The sequence below is a fragment of the Phocoena phocoena genome, chromosome 18, assembly GCF_963924675.1.
Source record: "Phocoena phocoena chromosome 18, mPhoPho1.1, whole genome shotgun sequence".
Lineage (NCBI taxonomy): Eukaryota > Metazoa > Chordata > Mammalia > Artiodactyla > Phocoenidae > Phocoena > Phocoena phocoena.
The window spans coordinates 62,840,220-62,862,906 of NC_089236.1; the positions used below are offsets into that span (position 1 = coordinate 62,840,220).

At 37.0% G+C, this 22,687-nt stretch overlaps 1 protein-coding gene across 1 annotated transcript in view; it reads left to right on the forward strand.

Annotated features, from left to right (window-relative positions):
• GPC5 (glypican 5) overlaps window positions 1-22,687 on the forward strand; it is a 1,362,542-nt gene that overhangs the window by 317,546 nt on the left and 1,022,309 nt on the right. The window lies entirely within an intron of this gene.

The following is a 22,687-nucleotide window of genomic DNA, read 5'->3' on the forward strand; positions in this document are numbered from 1 at the left end:
ACGCTCCTGTGATAGCATTTGCCTGAGGCGTACTTTAGTCGCTCACTCAGGTGTTTATCTCTTTCACACTAGACTATTCCATGAGTAAGAGTCCAAGGTTTCATCTAAGTGAGGTTCAGGTATGTCTGGCAAAGTGAAACTGGAAGCATGGGTGGCTAAGACTCTAACTTACAGGAAGAGTCATCTAGATGTAAGGAGCACAGAGAGCCCGGTGGACATAGAAGAGGTCCGATTTCACATGCACCCTAGTGTCTGTCACTCAAATTTATTTCCCAGTTTAGTCCCCATTGTGTCCCAAGTCAATGGAAATATGGGAGTGTGGGCACCTCTGCATTCTGCCCCAGACAGTCGGACAGATTTTGGACTGATGAGCAATCCATCCATGATAGGTGATGTCATAGCCATGGTAGCATCCAGAAGATAAGTGGTGAACCCAGGAAGCTGCGATCGTGGCCCCTGGCAGAGACCATGATGCTGGGGGCCACAGTATTATTAGTGTAGTGGCTTTGATGCATGCCTAAGCAGGGGTTGACTTCAGAGACACCTTTTGGGTATTCTCAGAAACACCTGATTTCAAGGGCTCTTTAGAACGCTCATATCTAGCCTTTTGAAGGCAATGATCATTAAGGTGAAAATTAAGTTAATGTAACCTTGTTTGTTTATACAGCCTTTAAGGTCTGAGGAGACCATCTACACATCAATATTAGGATTATGTCTGGTAAATTACAGTAGAGAATATTACTACTCAGGACATAGCTAAGCACTTTGTATTATCTCCTATTATTACCTATTAAGGAGGTATTGTTGTGGTCTCTGTCTTCAGGAGAGGAAAGTAAGGATTGGAGACGTTAAATCACTAACACGATATTCTGTCAGCAGCAAGTAGCAGAGCTAAAGCTGGAACTGATGCCAGGTCTCATGTTATTTCCATTGTTGTGCTCTAGCGACCTAATAAATTGCATATGTGAGTGGTGAGCAGCTGAATGAATGAGTGTAAGAATAACTAGTGTATTTTTTCATTCAAGTACCGGCACAGATGTCTACACTGAAAGTGTGAATATTTTTCAAATGCCTGTGGTATGACCCGCGTGAGCAATAGGACAGTGTTGAAGTCCGGTTTACCGGTCAAATCCCCATGCAGTGCCAAAAATACCATTCATGCAACCATCAGAAAATAAAATCTTTCTCCATAATCCTTCAAAGCTTTTTAGTCCCTGCTAACACACACTTATGTGAACATTATAATGTGTAATTGCCCAATACAATTGCTTTTAAAGCCCTTCCTGCTAACCTTTAACCCCAGGACTGTGTATAATTTATTATCCTATAAACAATCAGATCCTTTCTCATTTTTTGGGGGGGATTTCCTTTCTTCCTCCTCCACCAACATTGCTTCTTTACTGGACAATATTGTATCAAGACATTTTTATTATTTTTCATTTTCATTTAAGGGATATGCTCCCTGTTCTTCATTAGCATTTAATGAAAGTAGAATATGTTATCTATAACAAAATCATTGCTTGTATTTTTTTTTCTTGTACATTTTGTTGATTTCTCTCTAGTCTTTGAATTGATGTCTCTTGTAAAAAAGAAGTTTCTTGCTTCTGTTCTCAGCTATGTTGTTATGTTTTGGGGATGTTGTGATCTGAAGCAAAATATAGCTAAGTTTTTCATCTCCATACATGGGTAGTGTGGAGCTATAGTGTGAAGGTACGTGGAAACGTGAATCCATGCTAGGTGGGAATGGCAGAAGACTATAAACTATCAAAGGCTAATTCCAGAATTAATTCTGTTAACTCATTACTTACGTAATGAGGAACAATTACGTATAGGAACAATTATGTTCTGAGATGGCCTCATAAAGTTGTTAATATTATTTCTTAAATTTCCAGGCTCTATACAACATTTCTTCTGTATTAAATAAGAAATTACCTTGATATAAAAATAGATCTGGATTTTTAAAAATTTAGATCTCACACAGGAACCTGAAAACTATGTGCTTTACTCAACATCCTCACCGTGTTTCACTTACATAAAAACACTTCCTAAAATCTCATTTCCTTCATGACAATTTCAGACTATGGTCAGGTGACTTCCTCTTCAAAGTAACATCTCAGAGTGGTGCATGTTTGACTAATGGGAGGTCAGGGGCTCTGCTTGACTTCACACCCCAACAGGCCACCTTTCCTGAGAGTCTCAGGAAGTCCCGTTAAGCTCCGCCCCCAACATCACTTCAGGAAGCTCATTCTCATTAAGGTGCCCCAAGCGCTCCTCAAGTGGTGAGAACATCTAAAAACATCCTCTCAAATACCCACCTCATTCCATCATAGTCTGGAACTCCAGTAAAGCGAGATTTTCTTAGAGAAAATTTCCAGGCTTCTTAAAAACAGAAAACGTGCCTTGGCTGTGAAAAACTTCCCCAGGTGGCCACACTGGTACTTTTGTTCTCTTCATCACATCTTACAGGACAAAAAGAGCAAAATCTTTAGGAGTGCAGATACCTCAGATTATTACAGATTTGGCTGAGTAGCAAGTTCAGTGAAGCACATAAACCAAAAGTTAGAACATTCCAACCAAAGATTCTGGAATCAACCTCCATCTCCTTCACTTTCAGATTCAACGGGTACCAGTGTCACACTGACAAGGTATTTCTGGGCCTTCTGATCTTCCCCATCTATTCCTTCTGTGTTAGACTGGAATCTCACTTATCTCTGGGCTCCTTGCCACCCACTTGGTTCTCTACTCCATCCCACAGTAACTCACACAGTGGTTTTCCAAAAGTATAAATATGATCGTTGAACTGCTACGTTTAAAATTCGCTAATATCAGTACCTCCCCACCGTCTTCCAGATGAACTTCAAGCTTCTCCATTTGACACTAAAGGTCCCCCAAGATATGGTATCTACTTATATGTGTCTCAAACCTCACTTCCTGTCCTTCTTCGTCCACCGCATGTACTTTACACTTAGCCATCACATAACTAATCATAATTCCCCGTGTGTACCATTTGATTTCATGCCTCATGACTCCCAGCTCTTCCTTCCCTCAGGCGTGCCCTTTACCCCTTTTTTGTCTTTAAAATATCCTATTTCTCCTTCAGCACCTACTTTACAAGAACATTTCTCATAGAACATTTCATTATATTTTAAATTTTATTACTATTTTTTGACATTTCTCTCATTTCATTTTTTTCTTTAAGCTTCTTATTTCGGAAACTTTGTATTATACATCAGTGTTTCCCAATGCATGTTGTGGAGATTTGTTAAAATATCAAAATTGCTATTTAGGGGGGTTTCTAGGAAACTTCAGCTCTGGAGTTGAACAACAGCAAATCAAATTTTCCATTTTTTTCTGGTAAAATTTTTACCTGATGAATTACATATAACTTCATCTGTTTATAGTACAACAGTACTTTTTTTCCAGGTCAATGCCACAAACACAATGAGTGTTAGAAAAACAAATCACTTTTCCTGATGAAAAGAACATATAAACCTTCTTGCACCTGTAACTTTCCCCCTAACCCCCATAATCTTCTATCACCCCCTGCTTTAGGAGCAAGAATCACTTTTTTAAGAATTGGAAGTGAAGAGTATAGGAAGACAAGTAAAGAGAGGACTTTCTCTAATATTTGAGGGTATAGAATCTTTTTATTTTTGTTTCTCCGGTTGATTTACAGAGGCTACAAGCTTAGGTGCCTCTGAACAAGCTTAATGAAGACAGAGTGATGGGTCCATTTTCATAGCCATTTGTTGTCATGACCTGTGTTCAGCCTGGTCTGCCACTGGCTCTCCTAAGAAAATGTGCTTGTCACAAGGCGATGATGGTTGTCACTTCAAAGCTGGGTTTGCTTGTCCAACCCTGGCTTCCAATTTAAAGAACTTAAAGAAGTCAGTCTATCAAAGCCCATGCTCTACTTATGTGGCCATTTTACAGAAAAGATAGTACAATGATGTAGTTTAATACTAAACAAGTCTAACCTTTTATTTATAAGGTATTTAGGAAAGCATCAGACAGACAGAATAAGTAAAAGGTAATATGTAAATCCTTTTGCTTGCAATAAAGTCAAATGTAAACAAAACTAATCCATTTTTATCACAGAATAATTGGCAGCCACCATCTGCTTTGTGTCTGTGATATGCCAGCCACAATAATTGAGAACTTTGCCTGAATTGTTCATTTTTTCCCTTTTGCCAACCCAGTGAAATAGGTATATTTCCTCATTTTATATATGAGGAAACTGTAGCAGAGCTAGGTAGAAGAATCCACCCCAGTTCAGGTAATTATTAAGTTTCAGAGTTGTGGGTTTAAACGAATTCTGCCTGTTTTCAAAGCTTGTGATTTTTAACCTTGGCAATCTCACATTCAGTAATGTGCTGTAACAGCACTCTTCCCTGCTCCTTACTTATTCTTTCCTAAGTGAAGGTACCATCAAAGGAACACCTGAGAAGCTAAATTTTAAAAAATTTATTACATTCTGAGCTAGTACTGCTGAATAGAATGAGATCATCATCGCTAGCTTCAATGATTTTGTCTGAAGATGTATTAAAATATGATTTGCTGAAAGACTGTATTTTAAATTATATAATCATAAACTATAAGTATATATTTTCTTTATGGCAGAATACATTTTTTAGTAAGATCCTCTTAAATTCCTTTTGAAATGCTGAGACTCTAGATTGTGAGTCTCCAGCATTCCTGGTGTTTCTGTATCTTTGATTGCCATCCAGTGGTGGCAGTCATATACTTCTGCTGGGAAGAAAGCAGAAAACCCCTCGATTTTCCAAGCAGACGGTCTCTTATAATCCAAAAGCAAATAATCGATGCTAATTTTGTGTAGCTAATTTATTAAAGTGTTAGCCGTGGATACCATCGAGTCCAATAAATGAAAGATCTATCTCGATATTTAGATGTCGTCAAAAACAACTAGTTCTTGGCAAGGAGAACTTGTTCTTTTACTTTTCTCAGGAAATGTATAACCAACATTTCTCCCTTCAAAAATTTGTTAGAAATAAAGTATTTGTGTTAAAATGCCTGCCAAAGTCAATAAGTAGCAAATCCCTACATCAGTGATTAATGCAGTCAAATCAAGTGCTGGATTTCTAACATTTTTCTCAAATATAATGTCTCACCAGTGGGAGGAAGCACTAATTTAAGGTAGTGAAGTGCATTTAGATTATTTCTTCCCAGATGGCCAAATGGTAGTCTGTGGCATGGATATAATTTACAGGAAGTACTTTAAAGCAATAGCTTCCAGAAATATCATAGAAATTCTGAGAACAGAGATGAGAAACAAATATTTCTATAAAACAAAATGGGATTGTATTTAAGCCACTGAAAATAAGGAAATAAAATAGTCACTCTCAGTAGTTAAAAAGCACAGTGCTCATCTGTTCATATTACGGAGTACTTCAGAGATTATATTTTTTTAAGTTTGAAGATGAGAAAATTTGGTATCAAAATAATTATTAGAAAAATATCCTTCATCTGAGTAAGAAGTTGTGTGTCTCTGGGTAGACGATTTTATTCTGATTTCACGAATTGTGGATTGGAAAATGGATGGGTAAAAGTAGAGAAAAGTTATCCCATTTAAAACTACTTATTTAATCTCCAAAATATTTTGATCTAAATAGCAACAATGTAATTTTTCAACAAGTTTTTCCATCATTTTTGTTTAAAAATTTCAAACTTACAGAGTACAGTGAATATTAAATCCCTTTGTCTAGATTAACCAACTGCTATCATTTTGCTGCATTGTATTTACTCTGTGTGTGTGTGTTTGTGTGTATATATATACACATATATACAGATCATATATATTATACATTATATATAATATACATTTGTTCTCTTATCTCACATGTTGTGTACACACACATATGTACTTGCACCCATCCTCTTAATTTCCTCTGTGGAATTCCCATTTGAAAGTTGTCGCTAACTATTAATACTTTATCCTGAATTTTTTATAACCTAAGAACTTTAATACCTGTATGACCTAAGAACAACAACAAAAATCCAACAAGTAACGAGAATATTATACAATAAATGTAATGTCTATGTGATATCTAATATACAGTCCGTATTCCAGTTTTCCCCACTTTACCAAAAATCTCCTACATAGCTTTCTTTTAAAAAAATTCTAGGATCTGGTCAATATTAATGTATTGCATCTGGTGGCCATCTATCCTAAGTCTCTTTTTATATGGAACACTCTCCCCATATCAACTATTTATTTTTTTACCTTAACACAGACAGTTTTATGTTGTATGTAGTTATCATACAGAATATGCTCCGATATAGATTGTATAGTGGTTTCCTCATGATTAGATTCAGGTTTAACATACTCAATGAGCATCTTACAGAGATGCTCTGTGTTCCGCTTATCACATCACATCAGTAAACACTTCATGCCCATTTGTCATGTTACTGACAATGTGATATGCGTGATGCACACACACAAATCTGGTGTCTGCTAGTTCTTTACATTTTAGTGGTACTCTTTGCTTTGTTATTAATATGTAATCTGTAAAGCAATACTTTGAAATCATATCAATATTCTATTTCAATACAATATTTCCCCCAATTCTTTTAACTATATATGCTAATTTTTAAACAACTTAAGAATTGATTTCAGTCATTTCCAGTAGAGAGAAGATATTTTGGTGATGCTGAAACTGAAAGAAATATATACCGGCAGAAAAAAGAAGTTTACGTGTATCAAATGGGCAGGGAAAAAGTACATTTAAAATGCCACAAAGTTACTTAAACTTTGTGCAATAAAGGACATCAAAATAGTAAAAATGGAGCCATCTGGGCTGTCCGTTTATATTGTATAAACATAAGGGAGAGATGCTTTTAATTGTTATTTTTAAAATTTATTTTCACCTGCATGATTTACCTGTCACGATTTATTAGTAGATCACAGTTTTGCCAAAATTAATTAAGTAGCAATATCACTAAAACAGTGAGAAATATCGACACATCGAGAACATTAATCAGTGTCTTGGTAATATGTCTTATAAAATTATTAGTTGGAGCATAGCACTAAAATTCATTTTGCAACCATAGTAATTAGTTTACCACAATTTGCATCTTAGGATCAAAACCGAAGACACATTTTAATGTATCTGGATCTACTGAATCATTGTTTCTAAGAAATTTTAAAATAATTTTATAATTACTCATATGATAGAGGGGAGCATTATAAATAGCGAGGAGAGTTTTACTTAAAAGAGCATGGGTCAAATTTAGAAAAAGTGAAAAAAAAAAAAGATTTATTTAAAAGCCCTGGGTTTACATGAATTGTGTGTTCATACCTTCCAAGAAAATGGGTATGTAATCATTAAACAGCAAGACCCCACAGAGCCAGTTAGTAGACGGATTTTAGGTTCAGCTATTGCTGTCTAGTCTGCTGTATTTCACAGTGACAGGCAGTTAGCTAATAGAGCAAAGGAATTTGAGAAAAGGGGAAACTATTCCAACATTCTTCCCAGTATCATCATTTCCTTCACAGATACAACTGTCATTTTCAGCAGCTGCTTTTTCAAACCAAATGACAAAGCTCGTTGCAGTGATGGAGAACCAGCGTACCTAGCATTTATAGCACTTGCATAGGTGTGGTCATTTAGAAGTTAAGGGCAAAATAATCATATCATTAGAAATATATTGGAACTTACGTTTGTTGAGCAAAGCACAAAGCCACTGAGAAATTGTAGAGAGGATGACTCAGAGCTCTCTGAATATTACCTATCAGGTCAGAACCAAGGGAGTGAGCCATGGGCTGGAGTGTGATCTGATGTAGAACAGAGCAAGGAGAATTCAGATGAAGACCAGAAGCAAAACAAAATGTGTAAGAGCCAGCTCATACTGTCTTGGAAGGAGCTGGGTTTTAAGTTTTTGCAAATTTTGAGAGCTAGTTTACTTGACATTGTTAGCTTAAAATTACCATGGGAGGGAGTTTTTATACCACAGTGATCAGCAATTGTTATAATTCAAGCCGGCCTCCATAATCTTACAGAGCTAGTTGTTAAACATTTACCAGCTTATTTGGGTAATAAGCTGGTTTATGAAATAATATATAATTTATATATATTAAATATATGCTATTTATAAATATTATTTGGATAATTATAGTAGTAACAATGGTAATAGCTTAGTTGGCTAAGGAGGTCAGAGAGTAGTTGATTAACCCAACTATGGTTCAACATTGTATGATTTTTAGTTTGAGTTCTGATTAGCAATAACCAGATTAGAAAATATATCCGATGTTGCTGGTCATAAAGAAGCACCTTTCACCTTCTATCACTCTATCAAAGCTGCTTCCTCTAATATTAGCAGCGGTCCCCAAACATTTTGGCACCAGGCACCGGTTTCGTGGAAGATAATTTTTCCAGGGAGCGGCGGGGTTGGGGGATGGTTTTGGAACGATTCAAGCGCATTAATTTATTGTGCATTTTATTTCTATTATTATTACACTGTAATATATAATGAAATAATTACACAACTCACCATAATGCAGAATCAGTGGGAGCCCTGAGCTTGTTTTCACTTGCCATTCACTATAGGGTTTCAATATGAGTCTGCAAGTAATTGATTTATCATGGTCTCTGTGCAGTCAAACCTCTGCTAATGATAATCTGTATTTGCAGCCGCTCCCCCGCGCTAGCATCACCGCCTCAGCTCCACCCTAGGTCATCAGGCATTAGAGTCTCATAAAGAGCGTGCAACCTAGATCCCTCACAAGCACAGTTCACAGTAGGGTTCACACTCCTATGAAAATCTAATGCCACTGCTGATCTGACAGGAGGCGGAGCTCAGGCAGTAATGTGAGCGATGTGGAGCGGCTGTAAATACAGATGAAGCTTCGCTCGCTCACCCGCCACTCACCTCCTGCTGTGCGGCCCCGTTCCTAACAGGCCACAGACCAGTACCGGTCCATGGCCCGGGGGCTGGGGACTCCTAATGTCACCAAGGACCTCCACTTTGCTAAATCCTAGGGTCAGTTTCTCAGGAGTCTTTTTTCAAGGATTTTATTAAAAATTTTTTTTTGGCTGCATTGGCTCTTCGTTGCTGTGCACAGGCTTTCTCTAGTTGCAGCAAGCAGTGGCTTCTCTTGTTGCGGAGCACAGGCTCTAGGCACGCGGGCTTCAGTAGTTGTGGCTCGTGGGCTCTAGAGCACAGGCTCAGTAGTTGTGGCGCCCGGGCTTAGTTACTCCACGGCATGTGGGATCTTTCTGGACCAGGGCTCGAACCTGTTTCCTCTGCACTGGCAGGCGGATTCTTAACCACTGAGCCACCAGGGAAGTCCCTCAGGTGTCTTTGTAATTGACCTATAAGCAGCATTTGAGACATTTTATTTCTCCCTCTGCTTGGTACACTTCTACACATGGCTCTAAAGAGACCACATATTCTTAGTTGTCATCCTACCTCACTGGTCATTCTGTCACCATCTCCTTTGCTAGTTCCTCCTTATCTCACTGCCCACTTCATACTGAAGCTCAGGCCTTGGTTTTATTCTCCATTTGCATCAGGGTTTGTCAACCATGGTGCTGCTGACATTTTGCTTCAGATAATTCACTAATTCTTTATTGTGTGGGGCTGCCTTGTGCGCTTTAGGATGGTTAGCAGCTTAAACCCACTAGATGCCCACTGCTAACCCCCTGGCTTACATAACAGGAGAAATTCAGGGCGCCATCAGTCACCATGTACATTGCAAACTCTACACCTTGATCTAGATAATGTATCAGGTCTGGATGTGGTTCCTCATGTCTCGTGACTTATAAACCAAATATAAAATAGAAGAATGTCAAGGGAAAAATAGTAATTGTTTAACATATGCAACTATATTCATAACTCAAATTTGTGGCTCCAGTCCTTATTTCTGTGATTGGTCACAAGGTCATGTTGGTAACTGTCACTTCCTTATTTCATCACCCAATTCATGTTCTCCTTGATCTCAGAGAGAACCTCAGAGAATAAGAGTTTTTTCCTGGTTGGATGACTCAGACATTTATTCCTGAAGGTTCTTAATCCTCAGTGCTCCTGTTCTTACTGTATTGCTGTACTCTTTCATTAAACATTACCATTCAACACAGAAGGAATAAGAGGTACCCAGTGAAACTCCTAGTTACAGAAACAGTCTTCCCTGAACCAACTGTGTAACAGCAACCCAGTCATCTCTCGATAATCAGTATCAGTCACTCCATCTAGCATAGCAACACATGCTTGCTATGACTAGGGGCTTAATAGCATGAGAGGAACACAAAATAACAAAATGGCAGTCTCAACTACCAACTCATTAAAACCTTTGCATGTCTTTTGGTGGAAGCATTTCTCCCTTGGAGGAAGTTAATTTCTGGGCCTGCTCAAACAGAGAAAAGTTGGCCACTTTTTTTTTTTTTTTAATTTTTTATACAGTAGGTTCTTATTAGTTACCTATTTTACACATATGAGTGTATACATGTCAATCCTAACCTCCCAATTCATCCAACCACCACCACCCCCTCTGCCACTTTCCTCCCTTAGTGTCCATATGTTTGTTCTCTACATCCGTGTCTCTATTTCTGCCCTGCAAACTGGTTAATCTGTACCATTTTTCTAGGTTCCACATACATACATTAATATATGATATTTGTTTTTCTCTTTCTGACTGACTTCACTTTGTATGACAGTCCCTAGGTCCATCCACGTCTCTACAAATGACCCAATTTTGTTCCTTTTTATGGCTGAGTAATATTCCATTGTATATATGTACCACAACTTCTTTATCCATTTGTCTGTCGATGGGCATTTAGGTAGCTTTCATGACCTGGCTATTGTAAATAGTGCTGCAATGAATGTTAGAGTGCATGTATTTTTTGAGTTATGGTTTTCTCTGGGTATATGCCCAGTAGTGGGATTGCTGGGTCATAAGGTAATTCTATTTTTAGTTTTTTAAGGAACCTCCATACTGTTCTCCTTAGTGGCTGTATCAATTTACATTCCCACCAACAGTGCAACAGGGTTCCCTTTTCTCCACACCCTCTCCAGCATTTGTTATTTGTAGATTTTCTGATGATGCCCGTTCTAACTGGTGTGAGGTGACACCTCATTGTAGTTTTGATTTGCATTTCTCTAATGATTAGTCAAGTTGAGCAGCTTGTCATGTGCTTCTTGGCCATCTGTATGTCTTCTTTGGAGAAATGTCTATTTACGTCTTCTGCCCATATTTGGATTGGCTTGTTTATTTTTTAATATTGAGCTGCATGAGCTGTTTATATATTTTGGAGATTAATACTTTGTTGATTCATTTGCAAATATCTTCTCCCATTCTGAGGGTTATTTTTTTGTCTTGTTTGTAGTTTCCTTTGCTTTGCAAAAGCTTTTAAGTTTCATTGGGTCCCATTTGTTTATTTTTGTTTTTATTTCCATTACTCTAGGTGGTGGATCAAAAAAGATCTTGCTGTGGTTTATGTCAAAGAATGTTCTTCCTATGTTTTCCTCTAAGACTTTTATAGTGTCTCGTCTTACAGTTAGGTCTCAAATCCATTTTGAGTTCATTTTTGTGTATGGTGTTAGGGAGTGTTCTAATTTCATTCTTTTATATGTAGCTGTCCAGTTTTCCCAGGACCACTTATTGAAGAGACTGTCTTTTCTCCATTGCATATCCTTGCCTCCTTTGTCATAGATTAGCTGACCATAGGTGTGTGGGTTTATCTCTGGGCTTTCTGTCCTGTTCCATTGATCTATATTTCTGTTTTTGTGCCAGTACCATATTGTCTTGATTACTGTAGCTTTGTAGTATAGTCTGAATTCAGGGAGTCTAATTGCTCCAGCTCCGTTTTTTTCCCCTCAAGACTGCTTTGGCTACTTGGGGTCTTTTGTGTCTCCATACAAATTTTAAGATTTTTTGTTCTAGTTCTGTAAAAAAAATGCCAGTGGTAATTTGATAGGGATTGCATTGAATCTGTAGATTGCTTTGGGTAGTATAGTCGTTTTCACAATATTGATTCTTCCAATCCAAGAACATGGTATATCTCTCCATCGTTTGTGTCATCTTTGATTTCTTTCATCAGTGTTTTATAGTTTTCTGAGTACAGGTCTTTTACCCCATTAGGTAGGTTTATTCCTAGGTATTTTATTCTTTTTGTTGCAATGGTGAATGGGATTGTTTCCTTGATTTCTCTTTCTGATCTTTCATCATTAGTGTATAGGATTGCAAGAGATTTCTGTGCATGAATTTTGTATCCTGCAGCTTTACCAAATTCATTGATTAGCTCTAGTAGTTTTCTGGTGGCATCTTTAGGATTCTCTATGTTTAGTATCATGTTATCTGCAAACAGTGACAGTTTTACTTCCTCTCTTCCAATTTTGAATCCTTTTATTTCTTTTTCTTCTCTGATTGCTGTGGCTAGGACTTCCAAAACTATGTTGAGCAATAGTGGCAAGAGTGGACATCCTTGTCTTGTTCCTGATCTTAGAGGAAGTGCTTTCAGTTTTTCACCAGTGATAATGATGCTTGCTGTGGGTTTGTCATATATGGCCTTTATTATGTTGAGGTAGGTCCCCTCTATGCCCACTTTCTGGAGAGTTTTTATCATAAATGGGTGTTGAATTTTGTCAAAAGTTTTTTCTGCCTCTGTTAAGATGATCATATAGTTTTTATTCTTCAGCTTGTTAATATGGTGTATCACATTGCTTGATTTGTATATATTGAAGAATCCTTGCATCCCTTGGATAAATCCCACTTGATCATGGTGTATGATCCTTTTAATGTGTTATTGGATTCTGTTTGCTAGTATTTTGTTGAGGACTTTTGCATCTATATTCATCAGTGATATTGGTCTGTAATTTTCTTTTTTTGTAGTATCTTTGTCTGGTTTTGGTATCAGGGTGATGGTAGCCTCATAGAATGAGTTTGGGAGTGTTCCTTGCTCTGCAATTTTTTGGAAGAGTTTGAGAATGATGGGTGTTAGCTCTTTTCTAAATGTTTGATAGAATTCACCTGTGAAGCCATCTGGTCCTGGACTTTTGTTTGTTGGAAGATTTTAAATCATAGTTTCAATTTCATTACTTGTGATTGGTCTGTTCATATTTTCTGTTTCTTCCTGTTTCAGTCTTAGAAGCTTATACCTTTCTAAGAATTCATCCATTTCTTCCAGGTTGTCCATTTTATTGGCATAGAGTTTCTTGTAGTAGTCTCTTAGGATGCTTTGTATTTCTGCCATGTTCATTGTAACTTCTCCTATTTCATTTCTAATTTAATGATTTGAGTCCTCTCCCTCTTTTTTTTTTGATGAGTCTGGCTAAAGGTTTATCAATTTTGTTTATCTTCTCAAAGAACCAGCTTTTAGTTTTATTGATCTTTGCTATTGTTTTCTTTGTTTCTATTTCATTTATTTCTGCTCTGATCTTTATGATTTCTTTCCTTCTACTGAGTTTGGATTTTATTTGTTATTCTTTGTCTAGTTCTTTTAGGTGTAAGGTTAGATTGTTTATTTGAGATTTTTCTTGTTTCTTGAGGTATGCTTGTATTGCTATCAACTGCCCTCTCAGAACTGCTTTTGCTGCATCCCATAGGCTTTGGATCGTTGTGTTTTCATTCTAATTTGACTCTAGGTATTTTTTGATTTCCTCTTTGATTTCTTCAGTGATCTCTTGGTTATTTAGTAATGTATTTTTTAGCCTCCACGTGTTCATGTTTTTTACGTTTTTCTCCCTGTAATTGATTTCTAATCTCATAGCATTGTTGTCGGAAGAGGGGCTTGACATGATTTCAATTTTCTTAATTTTACTGAGGCTGGATTAAAAATTGGCCACTTTTAAAGGCAGTTTTTAAACTTTTTCTAGTGAGGCACTCAGTGCTCAAACATAAAGCTGTTTTACTATTTAACAGGTTTTTTTTTTTTTTTTTGCGGTACACAGGCCTCTCACTGCTGTGGACCCTCCCGCCACGGAGCACAGGCTCCGGATGCGCAGGCCCAGTGGCCATGGCCCACGGGCCCAGCCGCTCTGCGGCATGCGGGATCCTCCTGGACCAGGGCACGAACCCATGCCCCCTGCATCGGCAGGCAGACTCTTAACCACTGCGCAACCAGGAAAGCCCTAACAGATATTTTATAATTACTAGTTTATAGGTCTATCTTCAACATTATCTAGCCTGATAATTGGGATCAGTAGTTTACATTATACATCTTTGCATTCCAGAATCTAATATAGAGGGCAGCCACTGAATACAGATTAGGTGAATCACAGAATGCATATAAGCATGAAGGGAGGAAGGGAGGGAGGGAGGCAGGGAAGGAAGGAGGGAGGGAAGTGGGGAGGGAGGGAGAAAGGAAGGAAAGAAGAAAATTGGTTTAGTTTACTGAAGAAATTTGGCAAGATCTAAAATTGCTGTCTCTTTATGGATGAACCACAGATGTCTGCTTGGATTAAATTAAAACAAGAATGCTTTTACGACAGGTCTGCCACCATCTATTTAATTTTATTCCTTTTTTTTTTTTACTATCATAAAATCAACACATTGGTAATAATTTGGTTCACGCATCAATTGTTGATATACCTTGAGATTTATGGAACAGATTTTATTTCTTTTAAAAAATGTACGTGGCCTGATAAATTTTATTTATTATTTTAATATTCTCAAGTAAGCCATACACCGAAAAAGTGTGAAATGTCATCAAAGGGTTTATCATGAAAAGTAACAGTTCCCCTGAATTACCTCCCCGTCATCCCAAAGACAACAAACTGTAGATTTCTGTTTAGGGATCTTTCTGTTGTACCTTCATGTCACTCAGTAGATACTTTCATTATTATTTTCTGGTATATCTGTTCTAGACACCATGTATTGATTACTGTTTTGATGCGTGTCAATGAAGAACACTCAACCTCCTCACTTCCCCTTCTCGCTGTTGCCCATCTAGTGATAGCGATATGCTTAGTTCTTCTAGGATATCCTAGTTACTTTGAATAAAATGTTCACTCCTTTCATTTCTGAGTTGCCACATCTCGTGAGTATACCTGGTAAATAAGCTGCTTATCCTGCCCTCCCACCCATCCTCTCTGAATCCTGAGAGTTGACCCACACCCCTCCTTGGCTGTAGCCCATTCTCTGCCCACTCCAGGCTTCCTCAGCCTGCGTCACCTGACACCACATTTTCCATGTGCTTTCTTTCAAAAATGTGTTGACATTTTTTCTTTGATGTTAGTGCATTCCTGATCTCTGTATGTGTGGATTTAAACCATTACTTCTATATCCTCCAGAAGGAGAGGAAATAAATGTCTACATTTGACTAGGTTAAAACAGAGTATCATTTATTTCTTTTGTTTTTTATTCAGTATTTTATAGAGTTGTTTAGGTTTCGTTCTTTAGTCTACTTTTCTTTTTCTTATTGGTAGATTTTGACTTGATTTTTATCTTCTTCTAGGGGTATGAAACTTTAACTGCTGATTTTTTTCTCGTGGTATATCAAATTGTAAAATTTTTGTTTGCTCTTTTAATTTTTTACCTATGTAAACTTCAGTTTCATCTCGTGTGTCATAGTATTGCTCTACTTTAATAAGCTGGGCTATACTGTCTAACTATAATTATAATTTCTTAATATAGGTTATAGTTTATAGCACAGGCTCACATAAATTATCTCATTTTTAAAATGACAGTTTTGATGTTTGTCTAAAGAAAAAATTTGTACTCATTTTTTTCCTTCAAAATTAAGCTTTGATAAAGAATTACAATTAACTTCCAGAATCCCCAATTGTAGTTACTTTCTTCTTCCTGGTATAGTCTCATTTTATTATAACATTTAGAGAGCACTTGTTTGAGCATAGTATAGGGCCAAACGCTTTTAAAAGGAACATTATTGCTAAAAAAGTGGTGACATTTATATTGATATCAAATCATTAATTTTTAATATTGAGAACACACTTTCTCCTCCATATTCTTTGTTAATAAATAAAAGCACAATTCCCAGTTTTTATTTTTCTTCTTTAAATGAATCATCTGAGGTCATTTCAACAAATCCCTGTTCTTTCAGAATTCCTCAACTAAGGCAGATAAAATTTAGCCAAGATGTTTGGGAAAAAAAATTTAATATCCAGTTTGTACATTAGAAAACAGATCCTTGAAAGGCAAAATTAAGAGCTCTTCATCTGCCCCTAAAATAGAATCAACAATTGAATGTGTTTCATTCGCAGCTGATGTTGACAGAGTGCTTTTTCTGCTACGTGAACAGCACAGAACACAAGGAAAACTGGGACCGTGAGGAAAGCAGGTGGCAGGCTGACAGCTGAGCTGCTTGCAGTGCCTCAGCTGGCGCTGTGGTCCTGTTGTTGGGTTGTGTTCACATCAAAAGAGCACCCATGAGAGTCGCTGGATTGACAGCTTGGTTGACACATAGTTACAGCTTCTGTAAATATTTACTTTAGACGTCAGGGAGAAGGATAAGCACACATTATGGGGTGCTGAGTAAATAGGAAGGTACGTGTTAGGGAGAGATTGCTTTTCTAAATAACAAGAGAAGCGTTTCTCTAAAAGCAGTGATTTAAAAGTGTAGGATAATCTTAAGAGAGTATGGTGAGCACATTTTCTCAGGAATGTAAAGAAGATGTGTTAGTATCTTAAAATGTTACTTTACACGTGAGTTCCTTTGAAACATTTCCAATTTTATTCACTTCTTGGTGAGTATTTTTGTGTGTGTCTATGTGTGTGTGTATACGTCTCCCCCCCACCCTGGTTATAAAACATTTAATGGCAGAATCTATAATAATTGAGGCCTGGATGTATCATAGATTCTATCCTAATTATGACATATTCTATATTAAATATATTACAAAATAGGATTTAAGCTCATGCTTTGAACATTGTAGGTCCTCCAAAAGTATTTGTTGAATAAATTTTTTGAAGATAACATGTTCTCTGTAGGGACAGCAACAGCAATATGATGAAAGTTTAAGAACAAAGTTAGTTTGTTTATATTGCAGATAGTGTTTTATTAACTGTCAAATACAAAAATGAACACTATTGCTACCAAAAGATTGTTATCTTTTATTAATATTTGAGAATTTATCTTTAACAGTTTAAAGGAAAGAAATATAGGAAATGTTAATATTGGGAACACAAGTCCCACACCCATATTCTCTATTAATGATAAAATGAAAGCACCAACTCTAGGTTTTCATTTTTTCAACATCTTAGTAATTAAGGTCATTTAAAATTTTCTGAACTAATTTTATTCAGTAATGAAGTCACATGTCTTTGAAATGGAAAGAAATTGGCATTTTCATTTATAATTTATGAATGCCTTAGAGATGATACTAGCAACCTGATGATTTCTACATTGTTACAAAATAAACCTAAGTTTAAAAAAAAAAATGACACCAAAACAAAATGGTTCTATGAAAACCTCATTCAGACATATACATCTTGATATTATTTGAAGAAAACTAAAGATAAAACATTTGTAAATTTTTGAATCTAAAACTGAATTATATTTGTCTTATATTTACAAGAGATGAAATTAATCCTTTTTAGGTGCTATTAAAGTGTCTTACTTAGCTTGCTTTTCCATTCTGTTTTCTTTCCATGTAAGGAAACAAGCACTCGAATCTAAAGGGTCAGAAGTTTAAAATAGTAAACATATGTCACTCAAATCCATGATACTCTAGTGAGATTCAAAGGAAGGAATTTATCGGAACCCTCTGGAGCATCCCATTTCAGCTTTAGTCATTAGCTCAGCAATCCAGTTTCCTCTTACAACATCTTCATTGATTTCATTTCCTATCATCTCATCACTCATGTGGCTGTTTTCACGTAGAGGTCAGGTTATGCTCAGTCTCTTTTGTCAATAGAGATAAAAATAAAACCACATGTCTCACTCTTAGGGATACGAATATAAGTGAGTCAAGTGGCAAGCATTCTGCCAGGAGAATTTTTAGAGATAGGATTGATTTTAAGAGTAGATTACAAAATTTCTTTTCTCTACACATTTAAAAGTGTACACTAATCTTATTTGTTTCTAGTGGTCTGGATATGGTCTGGCAGATTTTTAGATATGTAAGTCTAGAGATATATTTTAATTTGATTTTTTTCATTTTTCTACATTCTTTATTTCAAAGTTATTACCTCATGTGTTTCTGCAGGATCTTTACAAGATAAAATGGACTGAGACATCTGGAGCTCTTAACTATAATGTTAATTTTTTTCCTTTTATTTTTTTAAAACCACATTAACTTTTTATATATATTTATTATTTAAGTCGGGGACAATCTACTTGTCTGTTAGGTTTTAGTCTAGAAGCCACTCTTGCTGCCATTTTCTCTTATCTTTGAATTTCCTTGTGTGGAAATAATGTGGGAAGATTTAGATAGCCTAGTCATTGAACAAAAAATGTCAAGACTGTTAATAGTAAGAAAGCAGTGCCTTATGGTTTTATCTAAATCTAAACCAGATTTTGAGTAGGAGTAAATCCCTATGACATCAGACCTATGTGGGCTTTTTATTTTTCTTCAGAAATAAGTGTGTTTTGTTTGTTTCTTTGATTTTGCTTTTAAAACCTCAGCCCTCTGAACTTGTAAACAGATTTCAGGGTTTACAACTGTTTGCTGACTTGAATTAGATCAGATTTTACCCAGCCTTCACAATGTTCCATGCCACAAATTTTTGTTTTGTTCATTAAATGTGTGGGTTCCCCTCTTTTTCTGGTTGTGTCAAAAAGAATGCCTCTAAAAGTATGGATTATACCAAATATCATCCATTTATGATGACATAAAATCAAATTGACAATTCACAAAGAACAGAAACAGAAGTGATTTAATAGCTGTATATCTTCATGTCACAATTTTTTTAATGCCACATAACCACATCTCAACCATGGAAATATTTCTAATCGCTAACATTTATTGAATGCTTGCTTTGAACTGGGTATTGTGGTAACATTTCTTGGTAAAGAGCATTGTTATTAGCAGCACTTACACACTGCAGAGCTAGCATATGCAAAGCCACATACCTAGTCATTTGCTTCACTGGGATTTGAATCTAAACAGTGTCACCCCAGTGCCCACATTCCCAATCCTTGCATACCACTGTGCCCCAGGCAGGCCATGGTCATCTGTGCTTGGTGCTTCAGCATCCCGCATCTTGGAACAGGACGCTGCTCTCCTTGGATGCGCCGTGGCTCCTTGGCTCAAGGGCATGGATTAAGCATTTGACCCAATGAACTAAAAATGTAAATATTCAAACACAGAACTCTTTGTGTATTACTATTTACATTTACGTTTCAGATCTTATAGAGCAATATGGAAAGTATCAGAAGCCATAGCAGGCAGCACTGAGTAGCAGCATGATATTAAGAACCCTGGACTTAGAAGACCCGAACTCATATTCTGTCTTCTACTTGATATATGAGTGGTTCAGGCTGGTTAGCTGAGCATTGATGAGTCTTGTCTTCCTCATTCAGAATAAGAAGTAATAAAACTTTCCTCTGACTGGATCGTTGTGGAGATGTGAAGTAATTTACATAAAAGAAAGAGTAAATCTGCTGACATATGGAAGGAAATAAATATCTGATATTCTTTCTGCTTCTTTCTTACAGAGCAGATGGTTTAAAAATAGTTAAAATTCTCTGTAAAAAGTATTTAGAAACACAAAGTGTTTAGCAATGGGTTGTCTAATTTTTGGTAATTGTACTTGAAACCAGAATGTTAATTTTTAAAACTTTGTTTATAAGAATTATGGTTGATACATCATTTTAATACTGTAAGTATTGAGATGTTAGTCTAGATGATTCATCCTGACCACAAAATTTAATAATTGGAGATAGTTGAATATTTTTCAAATTGTGGAATTGTGGCCCATCAGAAGGTTATGAAATCAATTTTAAAACCGTCTTTTTATTTTAATTAAAAAAAGAGAACAGAATAAAGCAGAGTGTATCACTCAGTAAACATAAATATTATTTTTGTGAGACTTTTCATTTAGTTTTATACACACATTTGCCTATACCTGGTTGTACGTACATATGTACTGGTTTGTGATATACATGTTACTTCTTACCATGGATTTCAGCATTTTAAAAAGTCACTGTTTTAAGGCCCAATTAATCTCTGAACAGTATGTTTGTTTGCTTGTTTTCATTATGGAGATGAAGCTGTAATGCCATTGGTATTGTTTGTCCTCAAGCCCGGTCTTTTCTCTCCTGTGGTCCCATTGCCACACCAATGTGCCAACATACACTTTACAATTATGACACTGATTTTCGTCCCCGTGCTCACCAGCCACCTATCATGACAAGTAATTTAGAAGAATTTCTTGACATCTCTTGCTTAAGGCTAATGTCTTACTTAGCTGATGCACTCTCTTTGCTACTAGGTACTGTTAGCCATCAAAAGGCTTAGTGAATTAAAAAAGAGATAAATTGTTCTTTTTCTTATTTGCACTTTGCCTGATAATTCATGCTCATTTTAATGGTTTTTGATGTGTGAAAATGATCTCAAAGAACTGTTTAATAATTGCATAGCCCATTAGGATAACAAGTCATTATGCCATCTTGAGTCCCTGAGAGAGGCAGGTTCAGCAGGGCAGAAGTGTAAGAAAGACCTGTCAGTTAGATTGAAATTTTCCTGGAGCTGTACGCATGTGGACTTTCGTTCAGGCTGAGGCAGCTAAAGGAAAGGAGATAGAATCTCAGTACAGGACCTTGCAGGCCAGGTTGAAATGAGGGCCATCTGCTTCCTCTCACGGATGTCAGGTACTGGAATGAGCAGAGAGGGAAAGCATGATGCTGAGTTGTGTTTCATTGTGGATATTTTAGAGCTTGGAGAGAATCGTCACTTTTCTGAACCACATGGCAAAGCATAGCCTTCACTGTCTCTGTTTCACTCACTTCTGCCTTTAGCAAACTGGCAGAGCAATGTGTAGCTCAAAAAATAATAAAGCCATGAGAGAGAGGGTGTGACATGGTTGCCTTTTTACTTAAAAAAAATTTTTTTTTGGCTGCATTGGGTCTTCGTTGCTCCGCACAGGCTTTCTCTAGTTGCGGCGAGCGGCGGCTACTCTTCGTTGCGGTGTGCAGGCTTCTCATTATGGTGGCTTCTCTTGCAGAGCATGGGCTCTACGCATGCAGGCTTTAGTAGTTGTGGTGTGTGGGCTCAGTATTTGTGGCTCGCAGGCTCTAGAGCTCAGGCTCAGTAGTTGTGGCACACGGGCTTAGTTGCTCCGCGGCATGTGGTATCTTCCTGCACCAGGGATTGAACCCATGTCCCGTGCATCGGCAGACAGATTCTCAACCACTGCCCCACCAGGGACATCCTCAAAAATATTTTAATAGTACAGCTTTACAAATTCTTTCACTTCCAACCCTCTTGGTCTACACTCCACCCCCATGCAAAACTGAGCTGACAGTACTTAAATATAAAACTGAAAATGAGCGGCAGGGAAATACTTTGCATGTAAATATATGGTTAAAGAATCTTTGTGATTTCTTTTAATCCCTTGATACTTATTTTATGCATAGGCTTAAGAACTATTGGAAGGGAAGATTTAATATTTTATTTTCCAAGTTAAAGAGTTATATTTTGCTGCCATTAAAATACGCTAGGCTTTGCTTTATTGGATCATTAATTAGCACTTTGAATGGTCGAAGGAACTTATTCAGTTCACATGTATCTTGCAATACACAAGAGGCGTACATTAATGAAAGAATAAAACATGCCCAAGAGTCCCTTATTGTTATATTAAAACATTTATAAATGGGACTTTAAAGTGCTGCTAAAGTTAAAATGAAATGCTATATTGATTCTCAGGCCAGATGTTCTTTAGAAAATGCAGAGTGTGTATTATTCCCACTCCAAATTATAATTTCACATCTGACCTGGACACACTCAAAGATAATTCTCTAAAGACCAGATGCAAGCATGTAGGGCAATTACAGTAAGGATCCCTAGGATGACTTTTGTACACAAGGTGGCAGAGGTTTCCAGGAATATTCCTTTTGTATCAAGTACTATAGTTTTGTTCAGCTTTGCAACTGAAGACAAAAATTCATTAAAATTTTGTTCATCAAAAGTGGACTAAGGGCTGTTGCCTCAGGAAACCCCCTCAAGTGTCTCCTTTTGACTTGAGCTGGCACAGTGGCAAAGTCGACTGGCCATGGCGAGACTAGCCTGTGGCCGAGGTGATCTGAGGGAGCGTGAGAGGGATTTTGAATATCAAGTCATCAGGGTCTGGCTGTGTAAAAGTCCAAAATATTGAGTGTGATAATTGCAAAATTGAAACTGAGCGGGGGACCAGCATCTTACAGTCTGTTAAGAGTCAAAAATTACATATTCAAACAAAAGGAGGTAAAGTGGGAACAGTTTATGGAAATATAGATATTCATGCATCAGCAAAGAGTGCAATTGAAGGATGAGTTTCAAAACTCAACTTTCTTCAGTGTTTTCCACAAGATGGCGCAGTTAGACAGCGTTACTATTCTCCAAAAGCTTTTATTGGCCATAGGAATTTTGATTGTTATAAGACAGTTTGTATTTTTTCAATCAACTTTTGTTGCTTTCTGTGATTTAGCATAGTATTAAGAATAAAGGTATAATTTTGCCAGAACTTCTGCTGCCAGTGTCCTTGTCCCCAAGATGAGCCACAGCCACACCCTGCCTCTGCAGGAGACCTTCCAACACTAGCAGCCATGGGGCTGACGGGATCTTTGTGCTCCGGCCC